The sequence below is a fragment of the Cavia porcellus genome, unplaced genomic scaffold (assembly GCF_034190915.1).
Source record: "Cavia porcellus strain 051 isolate PalLab524CR breed Dunkin Hartley unplaced genomic scaffold, mCavPor4.1 scaffold_29, whole genome shotgun sequence".
Classification (NCBI taxonomy): domain Eukaryota; kingdom Metazoa; phylum Chordata; class Mammalia; order Rodentia; family Caviidae; genus Cavia; species Cavia porcellus.
Genome location: NW_026947512.1, coordinates 32749331 through 32767087, shown reverse-complemented (window position 1 = coordinate 32767087; position 17757 = coordinate 32749331). Strand labels below are relative to the sequence as shown.

Below are 17757 nucleotides of genomic sequence, written 5' to 3'. Positions count from 1 at the left end.
ATGTTAAAGTTAATATTCATTCTTTAAAATTCAAAATTACAAAATTTTAATAATGTGTCCCTTTATTATCAAAAGGAGAAACATGAAAAAACATGCATATTTTAACAGGATCATGTTTTTAAGAGAGACAGTCTGTAAATTTCAATAGCTAATTTTCAGGGAAAAAACTGAGCTTTGCATGACCACCAATCTTATTAAATTAATAGGCAAGAAATCAATGAGCTCAGAAAGTTTCTTTCGATTAATTTTGTTGTATAGGTACAAAATATACTATTTATATAGACTTCAAATAATTAGCTATGCTTTTAACTTAGAAATTAGTTCAATAATATTTGAACAGTAGTTTATCCCTTCTCAGCAGGGTATATTTTGTAAGACTTGTAGGGAATACCTAAAATATAGATGGTTCTGAACTCTGTAGCTATGTATTTTTCTTATGTACGTAGCTACAATAAAGTTTAATTTGTAAATTACAGACAAGCAACTGCAATTAAAAATGATGATAAAATAGAACAATTGTAAAAATTCACTATCATAAAAGTTACATGAATGTCTTCTTGGGTTTTTGTTTTCTTTTCTCTTTTTGTTTTTCTTGTCTTTTTTTGTACCAGGGATTGAACTCAAGATTTTGCACTGGCCAGGCAGGCACCTATGCCAATGGGCTAAATCCCTGTCTTTTTGTAAATGTCTTTTTATTTTCATATTTTTTAAAATTTTCAACAGTTTCTGGGGATACCATAATTTGTATTTGTAATTTCCAGAATCTACTATTAGAAGCCAAACTGACTTTTTAACTTTGTTAGTTTTGTGTAGTACTCTTTTTTTATTTTATGGAAAAAATGCAAAACAAAATTTTACAACAAAATGATAGAAGAATAACAAGACTTAACACACTGCATGTTGTTATCTTTAATGTAATTGCTCAGAATACAAGATATGAGTGTAAAAAATTCTCCAACTGGTATTAGTACACACCTTCCTTTTCAATCAACTAGAAGGCATGAACAGTGCAACTGACATTGTTTTCCAATTTTTCATCAAAATGCAAAAAATGACTCCATAATACTTTAAAAGAAAACTTTAAAAAGAAAGCTTTAAAAAAAGCTTCTTTATTATATGTATCCCAGTTCTTAGATTTCTTTTAGTTTTTGTCACAGAATTTTGCCTTTTTATTTCCCCTATTCATAAATTATATGGTGCTTGCTTTGGTGTAATTCCCATAATATTCCAGAACAGATAATTCACTGAGTGTGAGTAGACTCAAAAGATTTTTTTGTTTGTTTGTCTGTTTTCTTCTTCACATTTTGTCCGGAGTTGTAATTTGAGACAGATTTCCACAGGAAGGCTCCAGACATAAGACAATATAGAGAAGACAACATCTTCCTCCACGTCTCCTAGTAGGACTGGAATTGTACTGTGTTCCCTACTGATTTATCCTTCTTCTCTGTGAAGGGTAACATTTGCCATAGGTACAGAAGCTCCCTCATCTTCAAGACTGGAGACCCCTAATTTTGGGGCTGCAATCTAAGTACATTAGATTTCCTCAAAACAATTCACCATATGTAGTGAACATGTAGGTTTGCTAGTCCACTTTTGGCTCCAGGTAACTGAAACTGTAGAAAGTGAAACTAAAGGTAGGGTTTAGATCTGAGTAATAAGTGCCTATTAAATACTAATTTAAGTTAAACATAGACTACTCTAATGAGCAGACATTTGAAAGAAAATTATACACAGAAGTGTTTATATCGTTGTGATATTGAGTGAACAAAGATGGAAATCTTTATCTTTGTCAACTAGATTTCACATATTCTGTAATTTCTGGTCTTAGTGATTACATTCATATATACATTTAAAATAGACACTCCTAAATTTATGTTAGGTTACTAAGAAACCACTAAGAGAAACACTCTTTAACATATCAAAATAGGATAACGTAAACGTATCAGCCAATGTTAAATAGAGGGAAAATAATATTGAGAAAAAAATAAATAACCAGGTCAACATGCCAATATTATTTAAAACCAGCCTGTCTGAAAATAATTTGAGGGTTATAGAAATACCAGCTGTGTTGGTATAATATGTTTACAAGCAAACTAAATTTGGGGGCTAAAGTAGGTTCATTTTTATGATTATCTATACATGAATCTTAAATAAGATTCAATAAGCAAACAGATGGCTTTGCAGGTGGTCATGTGTTCATAACCAAAGCTACTTAAGAAGGAGCATGTGTTAGTGTCTTGAAGGAATGGTGGGCATGCTCAGCTCTTCTAAGAATTCTCCAGTCCACTGAGTTGACGTCTTCTGCCAATCATTTGGTCACGATTATGTCTCCAGTTTCCCCAATATGTCACATTCCCTGAACAGTTCCTGTCTGTACAACCTTAAACAGGTATATATGACATGTGTGGATAATGTTAGATTGTCAAAGTTTAGAAAAATTCAGTATTACTCACATAGAAAAACACAGAACAATTGGTTCAGGAAAGAAATGAATTTTGACTAGACATTCAACCATCATCATAGGAGTAGAATAAAATAAAGTACTTAACATTTTCTTCTTAATTAACTAAACAGACCTATTCTCATCTCTCTGAAAAAAAATCACATCTCATAAAATGGTCACAGTTTCATAAGTACATCATATAAATCATGTCTTATAATTCAGTAATATATTGGTTTAGAAATTTTGTCATCAGAAAAACAGAATCTTTATTCTTCCCATTACAGAGAATATTTTTGAAGCATCAACCTTTGCAAGAATTTTAGCATTCTTGAAATATAAAGAGTCACAAATTCTGTTGCTTATCCAGGTGACATTATCCATCTCATTCAAAGGAACAACTGCAAAAATAGCTGAGATATTATAGATCACTACACTTCAATAAGAATTTTAACAAAAATGATGATTTCAGTGGGATTTCATCCCTCCTACAATTTAAAAGTTTCTATGGTAGTTACCTTACAGAAGTCAGAACAGCTTGTTTAGTGAAACCCTTGAGGCCAGAAGTGTTAGTTACTAGTCCTATAATCTGAGTAAATGTAATATTTTCATGATTTCCTCTTAATATAAAAAGAATGACACAAATACTACCTTGATACATTGATTACATTGGCAAGGGCATAAACTTTTAACCTAATGTTAATTGCAATTAGAAAGAAGAGTACTCATATCATAAGCTAACAGATTGAATTCTTTGTATGTATTCCCATCTTGTCTCAAATTTTACTTTGTTTTCCAACAGTGACTGAATTGTTACAATACAATAATGAATTGTCTACTGATTGAAAATTCAAGTGTATATGAATCAGATTTTTAATGATTATTGTTTAATGTGTTATAAAAGTCAAATCTGTTGTAAAAATTATGATTTAAGTTATATTTCTGAGTCAATTTATTATGAACAGTACATGTAATCTTTCAAAAATGATACTGAAAGTGAAACTACAATTATGTTTAATCTTATGTAAAACCTATCACTATATGTAAGATAAATGAGACTGAAAGAGATCATGAGTTACTTTGTGAAAAATAATTGATTATGATATAAATCACAGTGCCATATCTTGGTATGAATCGATCCACATGTGGCAATATAAATAAAGCATTTGGTTTAAATTTCATGCAACATAAAGGATGCTTTTAAAATATTGGATTTGCATGAAATCATTATGCTCATATTCTGTATTTTTTATAAAACTTTTTACCTTTGAAAATTCAGTTGATCCTTGCCTGAAAATTCAAGCATTGCTTTGAATATTCTCATTAGTTGTTCTGAACCATTTGATGTTTCCTTACACTATACCTTCCTGGAACATTTCAAAGTTTTAAAATGTGAACCAAGAAATATTTTAAGTTTTATTTTCAAATGATGTTTCTAAATGACTAGAATTTTAATGTTCTCTTGATGTTGTAAACATGAAAATAATAAGTTACAATCATTAGAAAACAGTCTATCCTGATACCATCATATGAAGAAATTTGTGTACAAATATTAATATTTACAATAACAATAAGGTACTTTGAGAGCCTTTCTTTGTTGAATGCAAAAGATAGGAAAAACAATGTGTTGGACAGTTAAGTTAACATAAGCTCAAATTATATAGACAATTAAAGGTAACACTGTTTTTAATGAAAAGTAAACAGTTGTATAATGCTGTATTTTTTAAAAGCCATTTTCAGGGAGTTCATTATGAGTTTTCTGTGAAGAACAGATTGAAGAGATAATATAAAATTTCCATAATTACTACATGATATTTTTAATGAGTACTTGTCTGATATTTTACTTAAAATTGCAAACTCTGTTGTAACACACAAATGCACACAACTCTCCTTGCTGTGCTTTTTCCATAACAATTATCATATGAAACAATACGTGTATGTATCAATCTGTTTATTGTATAAAAATTATGCTACTATCTATTTCTTTTTTAAGAATCTTTTTGTTTTATGCCTTGTAAAAACTTTTTTGAAGATAATGACACATAGTGAGTGTAATAATTATTCTCATATTATTTGGTTAGGCAATTTGTTTTATTTTTGCATGGTATAAAAAAATAATGTGGGTTCAATACAAAAGACAATTTTGTCTTCACTTTTTATTACTCTCTTACAATCTCAGAAATGAGAATGTCTTCTAGTATGCAGTGAAACACAAGTAATATTAGTAGCATAACTATAAGTATGATCTTATGATAATTACAGATAGCAATTTTCAACTTTATATTTTAAAGTGCTATGTAATGTTATCCTCAAAAGATCTTAGTAAACGTACTATGTAAATTTATAGCAGGATATCAACATTTATAAGCAGAAGCATTTTAAATCTATGTGATACACATAGCATAATAGAAATACAGTGGACTCCCAAAATTCATGGAGGTTTCATTTCTAGAGCACCATAAACTGAAAAATCACAAATTTCAGATATGGTCAGAAAATGTCTATAAATCTCTATGTCTGTGCTTGAAACCCTAAATATGCTATGTCTCCCTCAGTTATATAATTTCATTTAATAAAATACTGTATTAATAAAGCCTTCAAAAGGGCAAGACAGTTTGGCATCATCTTAGGGATCTTAAGGGATCTTAGCGCTTTAAGAATGAAACTGAAAACCATGGCAATAGCTACTCGCAGTAGGGAAATGCTGGTATATCTGTCAGAAAAGGGTTACAGGGAAGCAGCCAAACTGCTGGAAGGAGAACTGAACAATGTTCTCAGATTGGCTACTTGCAAACATGCCAGGGGAAAAGTAACAGGATATTTGCAGTTTTTCCAAATAAGTATTACTTAGGTTCTAAAGAAAAATCCGTGAACCACTGAGGCCATAAACTCTGACCTGCCAACCTGGCAGGGGTGTATTGTGTCTGCAGCATGCAACAGGGAACGAAGTGACATAGTGAACGTGCATCCTTGCTTTCTTGAGAGTCGGACTACTTATTCCTTCTCAGTATGGTACATTTTGAATATCCTAAAAGATCTAGAACTATGAAGATACTTTCTCTGATTTTCTGGTGTTACAAAAAATCAACAGAAAGTTAGATTCCATAATGTATATAATGTAAACCTTCAAATAGCATGGAAATGTCAGCTGCTAAAATCTGAACTTACTTTGGCGGATGTCATCAAGATAAATGACACATGTGCGGCATATGTTCAAATCCATTACAAAGGTTCTGTGTTGTGATAGTAACTAGTAACATACTGATTAGCAGAGCAGCAGCAGGACTTCTTTAGTTTCTGTGTAATTTTGTTTCTTGTTAGTAGCAATATGTATTTGTTACTAAGCCAGGTTTCCAGAAGTAAGAGATCAAGTTCAGTTTTCAGAAAGTGAATTATGCGAGGGACGGTGGCTCACACCTGTAATCCCAGGGAGGCGAAGGTCAGCCTGGGCTACATAATGACGGTAAGGCCAGCCTGAAAGCATAGTGAAACTCTGCCTCATAAAGAAAAAAGAAGTTGGTTAGGGAAAGAAATTATTCTGGAACTTCATTCAAAATCTAGGATTGTGCGTAATCTTAATGTTGTCCTTGCTGCAGGTTTGCAATTATAGAATGAAATAAATAGCTTTGTCCATATTATATTTTCTATTCTCATATCAGCTTTACAAAAGCTGATAACTTAGAGAAAACACTTAAAAATAAATACCTTTATTGTATTTCAAATTTCATTTTACATATAGAAAGCCTTTTTAAAAACCAGAATTTATTTATGTCTGATGTTTGAAAATGGCAGATTCATTTGAGGCCTTGGCCGAAACGAAGCTTCCACACTGATTCTTCTTAATTGAAAGTAAGAGCAGAAATTTTCTAGACTTTTCAACCACTGCTGCACTTCCCACCTTCACTTCCTCAGTCCCGCACAGTGGCTTTTTGGATGAGCAGTTTTGTAAATTTAGCTGTGTTCCTGTTCCTTGTAAGAAGGGAGGTGAATTATGTCCCTTCTTGAGAACATGTTATATCACTTAACCAGGTCCTGAAGGGCTAAATAATTCCTCTCCCCTTTTATGTAAGTTTGTCTCTTCATTTCTTGAAAAACCCAGACCATTTTATTTTCTCTGCTATATATTTCAATTTACTTACAACTACAAAAAATTCACCCCAGTTTATATAATATAGTAGCAAAGGATAGTCTTTCCCAGGCAGCTCTGTCTACTACATATACTTAAATTTTATTTGCTTGGCACAAATAAAATGAAAAGGTAAACACATATATATCACATATATATATATATATATATATATATATATATATATGAATATGTGCACATAATAATGTATTCTCCACTATTGTTAGGATGGTGGAAAAAGATACAAAATCTTTTCTCACTAGTCCAAAACTTATTGTACCTTGAAATACCGAAAATTTGACAAGGAAATGATTTCAATCCTTTTTGACTTGAAGTTTATATTTGTGTATCCAGTATAAAATAATCAAAATCATCTTTACAGATTACACGGTTGCAAAATAATGACATGTTGCCACATTGTCACACAGTCTCTCATCTTTTGCACTTCCTAAACAAAACAGTCACACAGACACCTTTGGGCTCTATTTTGCATTGTTACTAAAATGGCTTCATTTTTAGCACAATATTATTCTTCTATCAAAAGGATTTTATAATTTTCTTCAATCACTGTAATTCTAATTTTGAACAGTATGAAGCTAGTTTATGTTAACCTAATTTCAGTGCAGCTCACAAACTGTCAGTTTATTGACTTTTCATTCTTGAATATTATATTTTTACATTGCAGTTAGATTGCTCTATACACCATGTTTTTAAGCATGTCCACATGCGCCCATCTTTTTATGTTCTCTACCTTAAAACAGATATAAGAACATATTTTCCAAGTTCTTCCCAAGAAGGACAACTAGACTATGTTTTCCATTCTAACTTTAATCTAGCTTTTCTGGAGATAATACTTTATTATTTTGTGAAAAGCATCTTTACATAATCAAAGTACTGAGTCCAGAAAAAAATATATGAAAGACTGCTGCTTCCAGATTACTCTGAATAGTATTTTCCTTTACATTATTTTAATGTACATTCAAAGATTAAAAAGTCAGATGTGTGAACACTTGGATGTTTAAATGGTGGCATTGCCTTGACAATGGAGGCAATACAGTCAAAGTGGAGTAGGAACATGGTTAGTAACATAGTATACCAGCAATTTATAAATTCTTGTGTGTATGTATTTAATGTGCAATGTTTAGAGCATGGTAAACATCTCTAGCCCCTCAAATGTTTATTATTTTTTTGTATTGGAAACATTTAATTTTTTCTTGCAGCTCTTTAGAGTATATTATAATTATTATCTATTGTTACTGTTTAAAGCACGACAGAACTTTTTTTTTCCTCTCAGATTGTCAAAGAACCCTACAGCGGCTAATATCTCAACAATATACCACTAAGAAATACCTCACAGAAAGTTTGGTGTGAGATCTCAACTCAGGGGACTGCTAGCCTGCTTTCCATGAGAACAGAATAGCGAACAGTGAGGGTAATACAATACTGATTTACAATCAATCCAGACTTTCAGATTTTAAAGATTAATCTGTTATAGAAAAGCTCTAATAAATTACTACATAAAACAGAAAACTAAGTCTCTAAGTCTCAGGGATATTGCCTTTAGAAAGCCACGTTCAGAAAATGTTTTGCTTTCTGAAGCCGGAAGGAAATGTCAACACTGTGTCAACTGTATGCAAAGGAGTCTGGTGAGTGCACAACAAGACAACTTTAGACACGTTCTGGGAGGAAAGAAGAGCTAAGCACTAAACAGGATGCTATTAGGGGGAAGAGCACCAAGTAAAGGTACAAAAGCTGCAATAGTAAAATATAAATCCGATTGAAGGCAACACAAACAGAACTAACACTTTGAATAAGTACAGCAAGACAGGAAAGTGTGAAGAAGAGTCTCAGAATAAAAAGGGAAAAGTTACAATAATGACTAAAGTGATAGACAGAAAAAGTATCTGAAACCCATACATGAGAGGTTTTGTGGGAAAATGTATGCCATTGGAAAATATTTAAAAACAGATTTTAAAGCCTTGTATGAATTGAATTAAATGAATACTTGTAGAAAATATTTAGGAATTTCAAGAAATATAAATCACTTTAAAAATCAACAGATATATAGTTATGAATGCATAGATAATGTTTCAAATGAATCCAGTAAACATCCTCATAATAAATGAACAGAATCTTCCTAACTTCAATCTCCACTATCTAATTTCTTTCAACAACAAAGAAATCACCCAAAATGCTAGATCAAAGAAAGTATCAAGTTATTTAAATCAAAGAGGCTGCAATTTTTAGTTTGCAAAGAATGAGAATCCCTCTTATTGTGAGTCAGCCTCAACAAATTTAAAAAGGCAATAATCAATAGTATGAGATGCTTCCACTTCATCTAGTATCAGAAACATGAGTGATAAGCCATATAAAGTAAGACGGATCCTATGAAAGAGACTTAGGAAACATACAATGTTTTACAACAGCTAAGTTGGCAAGAACTTTGCTTGACCTTAAAAGACTATACTTGTTAGAGTTATTTCCAAATCAATAACCATTAGACCCAACAATGTTGATTTGTGCCTTTCTGAAAGGTAAATGGTTCAAACAAAATCATTGCAATAAAATCTTCCTCTCCAGCACTATTTATTTCAACAGGAAGCCAATAAATCTCATTTTCACAAAAAGCCAATAAATTATGAAAAATCCAGCCTTTTATTTTTACCAGTAGAAATTGAAATGCATTGATATACACAATGTCAAGTGCAAGAAAATTCTGCAAGCATATATTTGTGTGTGTAATTCACAACCTGAAAAAATGAAGAAGCACACATGTCTTCAGTCTTACAGTATATTCTAAGGACTGCACACATTGATATGTATTGTGTAACCTGAAAATATGGAATGTAAAATACATCCAAAACTAGGGTATAACTGTCAGCACATTTTCTAACGGAGTAAGAAAAATACTCCTTGTATCATCTTTTCATCCCTATAATCTCCTTCATAAAATTTTGAAACAAAAGTAGACGAGTTGCAATATCAACATTAAATTTATAAAGTAAATTATTGTGATTTTATTTCACATATGATAAAGTTTCACTCTACTTCTTCATGACTAATAGGACACAATATGACCTACTTACTAAATGCATGTATTAAACATAGTGGCTATAAAAATGCAGTAATTACAAACATGTTTTCAGATGAAGTTTAACATGAACAAAATTTCAAAATACATGTAATCATTTTCTAGAGAATGAAACAGGAGTATTGCCAAGCGTGAGCACAATGCGAGCAACATACTGCCTTGGTGAGACACTTTCTTAAAATATAAAATAATGATAATAATATAAAAGAATTTAAAGACTTTTCTTAAACTACATTCTTATCAGAAGGCTTTAAGGTTAGTTACCTATAAAAATCTCAGGTATATGGAAATAGCCATAAAAATACTAGAGAAACCTGCATCAAATGTTAAAGTTGATTTTCATGCTGTTTATAGAATTATTGTTTAAATTTTCATATCAAACACCAAATTCTCTTTCAAGCAACAAAATTATTTTTTCATCATGTTTCATTAATTGATAATCATAGCTACAAATACCAATCTGTTTATTATAGTGAAAGTAGAAAATTCTTAAAAATTACAGAGTAGATTTTATGGCACTGTGCAAGGAAGTTACTTAACTTTCTCTTATAATCCTTAAAGGGGTCTAAATATTAGCAATGATTAACATGAGAATTAAAGAGAAAATTTAATATTTTCTTATTCTTCCTAAAATGCCCTCAATTTCCAGTAGTTTTTCTCTCTTAACTTTATAGTATATACATGCATAAATTGTACACACACACACACACACACACACGCACACACACACACACACACACATATATATATATACATATATATATATATAGTGTTTTCAGTTCTAAACTGTAAATATCTTGATATCAAAGACTTTTTGGCTATCTCGGAGAATAAACTTATTAGGCAATTCTTTCTTTTTTCTGCCATTGTCCTAAAATTGCAGATTTTTATTTTAACCATGTAGTGTGCTAAAAATTTTACCTCCTTAAATCAATATTCATTCTGAACCTCTTTATTTTTAAATAAGCTTTTCAATAGTATAGTTTAAATATTTCATTGATCTTCAATGCATAGTTATTAAAATCAAGTATCACAGAACTTGGGATCAAGATCACAACATTTTTCTAAATATCACCTTGTGGACCATATTCTAAAAATAGTATGTGGAAAAATATTGAATACTTGTTATAAATTAGATGTCAATTTAACACACATTTATAAGAGGCATATATTTGACATACATAACCTACAAAATTACAAAAGAATCTCTGATTTTAAGGAGTTTTCATTCAAATAGAGGGATTCACAGCACCACAGGAAAGACAAATGTAAACTACTGAGAAAAATGAGTCAGGAAAAGAGAAATTTGAAGGGAAATTTTACTGAGATTTTGTAAATACTGCGGTGTAAAGACTCTCTTGAGGAGACAAGAAAGTTAGCCGGAAAAGTAAAGGACGTCCAAGAGAAAGGTAAAAAGAGTGTGCAACGGTCCAGAAGTACTTTCCTGCTTTGAATAGTCCTATGCAAAGCAAGAGGGCTGAGAGGACTGTCAGCAAGGGTACTAGGAAGCTGACCAGCTGCCAACGTTTAAAATATGTCAGGTGTTTTGGGTTCCTATTGTGACACTGCGAACTTTTGGAGACACTGGGGAAAAAAATCCAGACAATTTTTTTATACGTGGATAGAATCTGGGCCAAAAGTACACTACTAAATTAGGCAAAAGTAGGAACAGAAATAAATTAATGTGTAACTGTGACAACTCATAGGTTATATCACTGCCCTAGTAGGGCCAGTAAAATACAGAACTGTGTTCTCAGGATATAACACAGGAATAAACCACTTGCAAGGCTCTGGGTTCAGTTGTCAGCATAGTAAAAAAAATAGCCTGATTTTGATGATTTAAAATTTATTATTGCATTTTACAAAATACTATGTATCCTATTTTCTGCTTAATCTATTTTATCTAGGTTTTGCCATTACATTAGTGTAACATAGCATGAAAGCAATTGTCAATTTGAGCAGAGTTTTATATAGGAGTAACTTAATCAGTATATTTTATGGGTTTCTTTATATTACAACCAAATGATAGCAGAAAAGTAAAAGCTTACTGCGGAGTTAGATGGTGCAATTTAATTTATATATAGACATATTTGTAGTGTTATAATATGTCTGTTGCATCTTCATGTATTCTTTTAAGGGGAAAATTTACAAGCCAAGCCAACCCAAACCAAGCCAAAAGGAAGACTCTTTGTACCAAGGAGATAAGAAGGCAGAGTTTAATAATTACAGCAGCAGACTGTTGGACCTTCATGCCAGTAGACTGTTGTAGAGATTAATTCCTTTAAAGCAACAGCCCTGAATTTTGGAAGAGTTTAGTTCTTACAGAATTTAGAAGTGGGTGGTACAAAGAAAGTGATTTGGTTATATATAGCGAGTCACATAATGACGGGCAGGCCAATCTTGAAACTAAAGAATTGTTCATCATAATATAGAAATACTCAGGGAACAAGGGGAGCGGGCCCTTCCAGAGTGAGCATAGTAAGGGCATTTTCATAATACAGGAACATTGTCCGTAGGGTCCTTTGAATTAGCGCAAGGTGCCGTAAGGTACAGGCTCAGTGCTCCTCAGAGGTACACAGCTGGGCTGCAGACACCATCAAGATCAACCAAATTTATCAGAAACAGTGGGATAGTAACTTGGTCAGAGACCTCTAATTGATCACAAAATATTTGTATGTTTGACATCTCATAAATATGTTCCCACATTGTAATTGTGCCCCAACATTCTAACTTACACAGAAAATTATTTTCATAAAAGATAAACTAGTTTATACAAAATTCTTATGTATTTCAGTTGACACAATTGAATCCCATCTATCAACTTTATATTTTTATTTAATTTTTTTCATTGAAATGTTTTCTTGTGTGACTTTTGAAGTGTAAAGTAGCACACACACTTACTTATATGGTATAAATAGGGGTTCATGTATTGAACTATACATGCTGAATATTTAAAAAATCATAGTGATATACTACTATCAGAGAAGTCTGGAGACTATTGTTATGGATAGTGAAATGTTGCATAAAGAATATTGGTAGTCTTTGGAGTCACACAGATTAGCTATGATTAAGAAAATAACTACCATTTAATGTTGCAAAGTAAGGTCAGATGTATTGCTAGAACAACCTCATTGTAGCCTTTCCAAAGCTACATGTGGAAATGATGATATTGTTACAGGCAACTAAACTGAGTTAGATAGATATATATATATATAGATAGTCAGACAGGGCTGGGTCCTCAAAGGAGCCAGGACAGAAGACCAGACACCTTGAAAATGTCAGTGAGACAGATACTACTGTAGGCCAGACTTCAAGAAAAAGATCAAACAAATCTGAACTCACGTTAGGATTGATATTCTAAATAGGTTTCGATCACCCTGAGGAATCTAGGAGTCACAATCTCAACCTCCTACAGAAAAAGTCATTGCTCTTTAAGCATGCCCGCTTGCTATGGTGACTCACTTCTACATTTGTTGGCAATTTAATCAATTTTACCTGAGCAGTTAATCTTATTGGTTGACCATGGGTGGGTTTCACCTCATGTCCACCTTGTGAATTTCCATGTTTTCCCCACCTCGGACATGTCTCATGTTGTGGTTTTACTCTATAAAAGTCCCTAGAAAAGACAATGTCTTCGGCAACCCACTCAGGATCCCTTCTGTCTCTAAAGCAGAAGCTTTCTTTCTCTCAATAAATATATTCTACTCTTAACCTCTGTTATTCCCATATTTCATTTTTAAATTTTAGAGAACATGAACTCATACTGCACACATAGAAGGTCAGGAGTTTTATTCCCCTACATCAACATAGTTGTGTTTCCTTTTTTCTCTCCACCTGGAACAATTCTCAGGATACTCTGGGAAAAGCTGGAGGTTTTGCTTTCTTGTTCCCCTGTTCAATGATAAATTTGCTGATCTAAAATTATGCTATAGTCTCTCAGTCACTAAAACATATTTAAGGAGATTTTGTTACTATTCATTAAGAAAAAGAAAAACAATAATATTTCTTCAAAATATTACAATAATCATCAAAATCAAATCAACAGGAGTATTGGCCGATAATGATAGAAATGGAAAGGTCAGATAAATCTCAATTTTTGAAACAACATTGTAGTTAACTTGCTATTATTTGGAGATCATTGTAATTTTAGTGCTGGCAGAACATGGGAGGGCATCACTTTTAATTAAAGCAGGAATTTGGGCTCAGAATAAGCCCATATAACCAGAGAAGCATAGAAAACAGATATCCCCTTCTTGTTCTCTTTTGCCGGAAGGTGGTAATCTGAACTCACTCTTTGCAGTATGGTAGTGATATTTGTCCAGTAATACCCAGATTTAAATTTGTTTCGTAATTCAAACAAAGGTGTCAGTATAATTTTAGTGGTAATGAACTGTTAAACATTTAAATTACAGTGAGATAACATGATAAGAATTGTGACAAAGAAACTGTCATCTTACATCAAAAATCATCTCCAAAAATGAGACGTTCATTAAAAACATGAATGAACTGTATAAAAAAAGGTAAAAAGAGTTAACAGAAAAGTAGGAGATTGAATTACAGTGTAACTATAGAGGAGAAATTAATTCTGATCTTACATTGTGGTCAAAGCAGCATGATATGTTGTCCATATCCCGATAACAATGCAATTATATTAACATTTATTTAAGGTCAGTTTCCTGATTAAATGTCATCTTGTGCATTTCGCCAAATTCATACAAGAAAACCAATAAATACTGTTATCTTCCTTTTCTGATGATGAAACAGATAATTACTGAGGTAAATGACTTGTTCAAAGTTACTAGTCATTCAAGTAGCAAGACCATAATTCTAATTTAGTCCACATATGAATTATTATGCTATTCAACTTCCTCCATATTCATATCAACACAAAATTGAGTTCACTGAATTTGTAACAAGATATTAGATTGTTTGAAGATTGGAGAAATAAAAGAAAAATCTATTTTCTTCTTGAGGTTCAAGAAAAGAATGGAAACTTTTGCAAAATATATTTTTGCTTTGTTTGAACTTATAGTAAATATATTTATCACTAGTAAGTATTGTTTCAAATACAACTAAAGAGTTTTGCAATTAATTCTAATTAATTCTACCTGGTATTTACAAGGTTTGTTAGCCATGTATTTTTTATTAATCTGATATTTTTAAAAACTGCAAGATAATTCATGAGTGATGATTAAATCTGAGAATTTGATTGGCTTTGGATGCACTTAGGAGATTAGTAAAGCACACTTTTGGGTGTCTTTGGGTAGATCTTGGAACTGTGACCTTGGGTATTTTTTGGCTCCTTGCCTGTCCCTCACTGGTCCTCTTTTGTCTTGTGCTTCTTGGCTATCATTAGGTGAACAACATTCTTCAACCAGACCTTGTAACATGGTGTTCTTACCACTGGAAGCAAACTGACCAAGGATTAAATCTTCTGAAACCATGAGCCAAATTCAGGTTCTTTTCCTTTAAATTGCAGGTGTCTGGTATATGCATGGCAAGGAAAAGCTGACCAATACACTGCATTACTTGAATGTTATGGTTTGTGTTCATATGCCGCTCTCCCCCAAGCCTCATACAATCATGGAGGGAGGTGGGCTGAATCTCTCATTTGTGATGGGTTCGTAGTTTAGGCTGGGGGTTAGCCGTAGGAGTGCTGTACCCACCCAGAGGCTGATAGCCAGCATATAATGTAAAGGAGGGAAGGAAGGAGGTGTGTTTTCCCCTCCCCTTTTGCCCTTTTGCTAATGTGGCTTAGAGCACCATGAACAGCTGCCCCTCTGTCACGCCTGCCTACCTTGGAGTCAGCTGAGTGTGGACTGAAACCTCCAAAAACTAAGATGCATAAACCTTCCCTTGCTTAATTTTGAGTGTCAGGTATTTTGTCTCAACAATAAGAGAAAAATAACCATGACAATGAGATTCTAGTATTTTTGTGTCTGTGAATAGTATCCTACAGTTTAAAAATTAAGGATCATTGCTAAAACAAAACAAGAGAAAACAAAATGCAACAAGACAAAACTGATCTTACAATCTGATATCTTCTACTTTACTTCGTAATGAAAAAATGTCAGTACTAATCACCAGTATAAATATAAAAATCACGTTTGACTTTTATCAGAACTTAGGTAAATTACAGTAAGGAAAGATTTTCCAACATCTAAAGTCAGTCAGCTTTATTCAGTGCTGTCCATTTTGCTAGAAATCTGATTTAACTATATGAAAGAAGCAGAAATAGAGACATAGAAACAGAGTGAGAGATATCAATGCCAAGACTAAAACAGATAACCGTGGCAGAACACTAATTGGCTGCTACACAAAGTATTACTTATTCTTGGAAATAAAGCAAAACTTCCGTTATGAGAATTAAGGCATGAATGTCAAGTTAGCATAATAAACAGAGAACAAAAGGCTTGATTCTGTAATAATGGACTGTTACCTTCTTGACTTAGATAAGGTTTACACAAAAAGTTGATGATAAAGTCAAAGATATCAATTTTGGAAAGATAATGAAAAGAGACACAAGGGAATAAATCAGAATCTCATTGCTAAATTGTGTAATAAAAATATTTGTTACTATATGAATTTCTCTAATCAAAACTTTGCAAAGTCAATATACAGGAAGAATTTCTAGTTCTCATGACATTTAAAGATCAACAGATTGAAAAGCAATAATAGCATACACAATTTATTAGTATATAATGTTGAATTATTGACAAAAAGCCATAATTTAACTTTATGAAAAATATATTCAATTGTTGCTATTCTTACTATTAGAATGAATTTAAAAATGAAATAACCCTACCTTACTACATAATTTATAAGAAATCAAATTAACAGTGCTGTAAACCCTCAAATCTATTTATCCTGTTCAAATTAAATCTTTATAAGATATTTTTCAAAGAAGCTTATCCCTGAGTAATATAATGTTTCTTAGAACTACAGAATAATGTGATAAGTACCGGAAAATCTTAAGAAATGAGCAATTTAAAAAGTATCACGTAGTAGTGCTCTAATTTTCATGTTAGAAAACAATGTCAAAGTATACATTATAGTCCTCATTTCTCATATTATTTTAATATGCATTTGTTCTAGAAATTTGAGAGTATATAAATATTTATTATGGCTATGTCTTAATTGATATTGAAACCATTTAATTTTCAATATGTGTATGTTGCTCATACAATTGTAAAGGTAAAAACTATGAAAACTTTATTCTGTGACTGCTATTGCTTCCTATAAAAAGAATTATTTCAATAAATTATTAAGCTAAATATGACAAGTACTTTAGATTCCACAATATATCGTAAAAGAAAATTAACATAACCATACTCATGAACTCTAAATAAACTTCAGCTTCTTGCAAGTATTTCCTGCTGCATAATGATGTTTATTTTTCTTCTAGATAATGCAAATTAGAATAATAAGTGACAATATAATTAATCTCCTTCTAAAATATATTTCAAATCTTCACTACTGAAAGATTGAAAATTAAAAAGTGGTATTCTGATTATGAAACCATTACCTGTAGTAAACATTCATTGTAATAAAATACAAAATAATAACAAAATATTAATATTTCATTCATGAAGATAAGAGAAGGATATCAGCAACAAGATATCTTGCAATACATATACAAATTAGAAGAATGATGATGTGGAAATAAAACTGCAAAGCACAAGTCTGTAAATTCACAGAACAATATGCAGTGTAACTTAGATATATGCCTTATTAGTGCTGTCATTCACAGAAGTCAAATAATGACATACTAAACATGCTTTACAGATTAAAGACCTAAAAGCTACAAATTTCCACGGCAGTTGAAAATAATAATAAATTTCTGCTGCAAATGAAAAATAATAACATTTCCAGTTGCCATTTTTTGGACACATTTCTTCTATACTCAAATTAGATATTCTAAGAATCATGATATGCAGCTGACAAGTTTTTACTCATTTTTGGGGATCTCAATTATTGGTGTGCAAATTCTCTATCACACACATAAAGTAAAAATCATTTTCTTAAGCTTTGACCTACTATCCATTAGAAATTCCCATCTTGTATACATGCTATACATGCTTGTGTGCATGCTATAATGTC

At 31.8% G+C, this 17757-nt stretch overlaps 1 protein-coding gene across 4 annotated transcripts in view; it reads right to left on the bottom strand.

Annotated features, from left to right (window-relative positions):
* The window catches only part of Brinp3 (BMP/retinoic acid inducible neural specific 3), a 363662-nt gene that overhangs the window by 308056 nt on the left and 37849 nt on the right, over positions 1 to 17757 (bottom strand). The window lies entirely within an intron of this gene.